The sequence below is a fragment of the Myxine glutinosa genome, chromosome 9 (genome assembly GCF_964187855.1).
Source record: "Myxine glutinosa chromosome 9, kmMyxGlut1.1, whole genome shotgun sequence".
Taxonomy (NCBI): domain Eukaryota; kingdom Metazoa; phylum Chordata; class Myxini; order Myxiniformes; family Myxinidae; genus Myxine; species Myxine glutinosa.
In genome coordinates this window covers 22,925,472-22,931,305 of record NC_136269.1, presented here as the reverse complement: position 1 = coordinate 22,931,305, position 5,834 = coordinate 22,925,472, and positions in this window count along the sequence as shown.

Sequence of the window (5,834 nt, the reverse complement as noted above, 5' to 3'; positions counted from 1 at the left end):
CAGGTAATGAAAATATAAAATTGATGATTAAAATTTGATGTGAATAAATGAAATTATAAATTTGTTTTTGTTTGTTACATGTTATAATGTGTGCTCAGTATCGAATGAATGTCTGTTTTTCAGTGCGAAAAGGAAACATCTGCTCCGAGACATGCCAGTATTCTGTGATGTGACCATGCGGAAAGTGCTAAAACACGTCTCAACTCGGTGGCTGAGTCTCCACAAGTGCCTGGAAAGAAGCCTGAATCTCTGGGATGTATGTATGTATGTATGTATGTATGTATGTACTTTGACGACGATGATGATGACTGATGATACACCTCTACGAGGGAAGGAACCACAGAAGCGGAAAAGGTATATAAACATTGTCATGACGACCTAAAGAATAAATGCTAGTTTAATATGACTTGAAATAATACTTTCAGGAAGTCGGATGTCTGTATGCCTGTGATAAGTTCTATATTTCAATCAGTGAAAGCTAAGTCGGTTATTTGAATTTTGACACAATTATTTAAAATACAAAAAGGGTAACATAATTGTCTCAAATGTAGGTATGTTCTTAATATTTAAGAGTTTGAATCATTAAACATTATTATACATTTATCTGAAAAGTGATTTTTTAAACATTTGGTTTATATGATCATGAAGTCATTCATGATTGTTTTATGTTTTCAGGTCATCCAAGACTAGAGGTGGGCCTAGAGAGCAGAGGCTGGTCAGACTCTTCAAAGATCCAACTGCACAGCTTTACATCCACTTCCTGCATGCTGTCCTGCCCAACTTCGATGGCTTTAACACGCTTCTGCAGACCGAGGGTCCTATGATCCACCGCCTGTACCCCTCAATGGTGAAGCTCTACAGAGTATGTATAACATGTTAAATACATAAATTCTAAGTATTGGAAATTCTGTATTATAGGATGTTGATTGTGATTTGAAAATTAACAATTACATATGTCATCCAGAAACAGAAATTCAATATGAAATGAGATATGTCTGTTCTACTTGTCATTGGCACAAATAATCAAAGCAGTTTACGGTACAGGTGCAGTACATTTTATTGATAATACATGTATTATACGTGTATTGTATCAAAACCTATTCAACTGCATTATTATACATATTTCAACATAAAATGACATACATTTTGTTTTGTAATTGTGCACAGATTTTGTTTTCAGAACAAAAAAAAATAGTTACTATTTTCACATTATTTGTTCTTCTTGCTTACAGAGCATCCTGTCCTGTCTGGTCCTGCCCTCTGTCATCCAGGGTGAGGAGGACGTTTTGAATGTGGACTTCACTGAACAGGACAACCAGAGGTCGAACAGGGAGCTATTTGTCGGTTTCCAGGCAATGCAGCTCATTGTGAAGAACGCCCTAGAGGGGACCAGTGGAGTGACGAAATTCAGAGCAGAGGTCCGAATGTTCTACGTTGGTTCCCTGACCTACATGAGGGACAAATTCCCATTCCAGGACCCTTTGATCAGGAATGCGGTCATCGTGGACCCAGCCTCCTCCAAGACAGCTTCCATGCAGAGCCGACTTGCACTGGTTGAACAGCTCCCTGCATCTGTTGTCCCAGAAGAGAACAGAGATGCGCTGTGCAGAGAGTTCTGCACATATCAGTCAGATGTCACCCTGCCAGCATATGACCCAGATGAGAGGGTGGATGTGTTTTGGGCAGCCATGGAGAAGATGACGGACCCTGCCACCAGCCAGCCCATTTACCCATCGCTCTGTAGACTGGCCAAACACGTCCTGCTGATCCCTCACAGTAACGCCTACTGTGAGTCCCTTTTCAGCATGGTCAAGAAAATGACAACTGATCAGAGGAGCACGTTGGACGCGGCAAGGAAGGTCACGCCAAGTCAAGCGTGTACGAGGACAGCCATGGCGTCAGAAACACTGTGTGGTTTGCTGGCATGGAAGATTAACATCTTCAAGCCGGATGGAGTCAGCTGCTTCTCGTCGAAGCCCGATGCCGACCTTCTTAAGGCCAAATCTGCCACCTACCAGGCTCTGAATAGCTAAATGTGCATCTTAACTGTTCAAACCTGAAAACTGTAAATATGTGTGAAACTGTAAATATGTTATGAAATCAGAGTGGCCAGTCATTTCATTCATAAAGATGCATCAGTGAGTTTATGTAAACTCTTGTGTACATGTATGGGCACATACATGTAAGAGCTTGGACAGTGAGTAATTTATGGAAACGTGACTGATGATCATGACGTCTTAGAAAAATAAAGATTGGTGAGTAGATCAACCAAGTTAAGTTTTCTCTTTTTCACTCTAAAAATATGTTGATATATTTCAGCTAACTGTGGTCTCAAAATGCAGAAGATTGCACCATTTTGCTTCATTTTTTTGAAAATTTTCCGGGGGGGGGGGGCATGCCCCCGGAACCCCCTAGCGACGCAGCCTACCGCTTTTCTTTCAAAAAAGGCTGACAGGTATACATAATGGATAATAATGGAACAGTTCAGTCAGACCCACAGGTGGTCGATCAACTGATTAGGGATTTTTACTCAAACTTGTATAAAAGGGAGGAGGTCTTGGCAGTAGACAAGGGCCATCTCTTCTCGTATTGCAACGTTCAGGCAAATGGTACAGGAAGTAGCCATCTATTTACATCAGTGGAGCTGGAGCGGGTGGTTGGAGTGTTGAATAAAGGTAAAACCCCTTGGAATTCCAAATGAATTTTTTTCGAGTATTCTTGCAAGAAATTAAAGGGCCGCTTTTGGAAGTCTGCAATGTGGTATGGCAAGAAAATACGGTACCGAAGTCTTGGTCAGAATCGCTGCTGATTCCACTCCCAAAAGAAGGGGATCTCAAAGATATTAAGAATTGGAGGCCAATTTCACTACTGAATTCGGACGGCAAGATTTTTGCGTCAATGCAAAAAGTCGCATGCAGCACGTGGTCAGTGGGGTCCGACACGTGCACCAGAGGTGTGGTATAAAAGGTAGGAGGGCGTCCAACGTGGTGCTCCTCGTTCGAGACGTACTGGCCTTGGTAGGGAACAGAAAGTTAGACATTGCAGTTTTAAGCTTGGACTTGGTAAAAGCATTTGACAACGTCTCCCAGGATTATTTATGGGACTTATTAAGGGTGTTGTCCTTTGACGCAAGGTTGGTTCGGGCAATGCAGTGTCTTCATGAGAATTCGACTGCAAAGGTAGTGATAAACAACAGAGTGTTAAATTGATTTAAAGTGGAGAAAGGGGTCAGAAAAGGCTGTCCCTTATCCCCCTTGCTTTTTGTTTTGGCAACTCTTCCCCCTAGTCAGCCTTGGAGAATAAGGTGGATGGGTTTAGGATCCCAGGGATGGTGGGGGATGGCATAGCCTCCATAGCATATATGGATGATATTGTTGTATTTGCCAGAAATGACTACTCTTTTTGGGAAGCGGTGGGATGCTGTGTGGCATTTGCTCAAGCATCGGGGCTCTATATTAACTTTGAGAAAAGTAGGGTGTTTGTGTTTGGGGAAAGATTTGATAGGCCCAGGATACAAGTGATGTTTGGGGGCCTTGATGAACAGGTGATCTATGTATTTTTTTGTTTGTTTTGATGTGCATTGGCCAATTAGTTGCCATGGAAGCTTTCATCTTTACTAGTAATCAACATGTATGTAGTGTTGTAGCACCAGGAAAAAAAAACAAAAAAAAAAACAAAAAAAAAAAAAAAAACTTTATTCAAACTTCGAAGGGATACAAAAAGAATCTGGTAACCATGAATTTTAATAACTAATACTTCCTGTATATTCTTTTCTTAAATTTATTGTTTTTTGTTTTTTTTTGTCACGAATGGAAGCTGCCCCACACTCATCCAGTTCCACACTCACAAATGCATTATACTACCTAATATGATGCAGGAATTCTTTCTTCAGCTTAATTTATTACTACTTGCCCATTTTTTAAAGCTCATACATAATATTTTAAAATGATTTTTTTCCTTTTTTTCCATATGTCATCATGCCTAAGTTGACAAACAAAGAGAAGCAAAAACGTTTCATGGAGAACTTGAAGAGGACTGGCAAGTATGAGGAATACAAGAATAAGAAAGCAGTCGCCATGAAGAGGTGCCGGGAGAAGCAAAAGGAGCAAGAAAGTGCCTTACCAAAATGTGTGAGAAAACAACTTGAAAGCAAGAAGAATGAAGCTACAAAGAAACGAGTAGCAAGGCACAGGAAATTGAAGAAAGAAAGGGCAGAAAAATCCAAATCAGAAGCAAGTGCTGGGCCCTTCAAAAGTGCGATGGCATTCGCAAAAGCCACTGCCAGAGCCCATCGGATGATGAATCAAGCACTCCACACCACTCCTAGACGACGAAGTGCTGTCTCTCGCAAGTTATATGAGACAGAAATCAAGCAAGGACCTGAACTACCATCAGCTTCAGCAGATAAAAGGAAGACGGGGTCCTCCTAAACTCAGTGAAGATACAGTGAAAATCATCCAAGAGTTCTATGAGAGAGATGATGTTAGTTGTCAGGCCCCAGGAAGAAGGGATGTAGTCACTATTTGGAATGCAGATGGAAAGAAGAAAATGCAAGCTAGACACCTCACTGCTTCAATACAAGAGACATATGCCTTCTTTTGTTAAGAACACCCTGATTTACAAGTGGGAAAGTCCAAGTTTGTAGAGTGTCGCCCCAAGCATGTTCTGCTCAGTCAAAAATTACCGCATAATGTCTGTCTCGGCAGGTACCACGAGAATGCCATCAATGCTTTTAATGCACGACACAAGGCTAGTCCAGAATTCGATGATTATACCCGTGATCTCCCAGCTTCCTTCCTCTGCAAGCAACCATCAGGAAAGTGCTACATGAATGAATGTGCAGAATGCCAAGATGCAGCAGGATTCAACAAATCCTACTCTTTTGAGGGATCCCTCAACACCCCTTGCTCATGGCTTCAGTGGGAGACGGATAATGATGGAAGGATGATGAAGATTCTGGAGGAGGGAACTGTAGGGGAGCGAGTAGAGCACATCACTACCATCTTACCTCAGTTCCTGCAGCACTGCTATGTAAAACGTGAACAAGCAACAGCATACAATGCTCAGAGGGAAACGGCTGGTTCTGAATCACATGACATCCACAGTGCGCTCCTCCAGGTGGATTTCTCTGAAAATTTCACGTGCGTTGCTCAAGACGAAGTCCAAAGCGTGCACTGGAATCAGCGCCAAGTGTCTCCCTCTTCACTGCAGCGCTCTGGCACTCTGGATCGCTACATTCTCATATCCTGGCATCAGATGACCTCACACTCCAAGGATACCATCATAGCCTACCTGGACGTGCTGCTAGGTTATCTACCAGACAAGGTAACATCCGTTTCTATCTGGTCAGATGGCCCAGCGTCACAATTTAAGAACCGGTTTGTGGCAGCAGCACTGGGTACTCTTCAAGAGGCTCACAATATCCACATAGAGTGGAACTTTTTTTCGACCTCCCACGGAAAAGGCCCAGTTGATGGGATTGGTGGGTCAGCCAAGCGCTTTGTCATGCAGAAAGTTCTTAACTGCCAAAACATCGTCACAAACGCAGGCAGCTTCATTGCCGCGGCAAGCACCATGGAGAATGTGTGTGTCACTGAGGTTATGAGGAGAAACTCAACGGAGATTATGAGGAGGAATGAAAGGCTGAACTTGAAGGGTGTTTTCAGTCAGGCCAAGCCCATCACTGCCATCGCCAAGATGCATTTCCTGAAGGTGGTGAATGATGAAGTGGTGTCTCACGTTCTGACAAAAGACACCACTAACAGGGCTGACGAGGATGATGTTGTAACCCAAAGCAGTGATGAGTCTATTGTAGTGGGAGACTGGTACAGAGT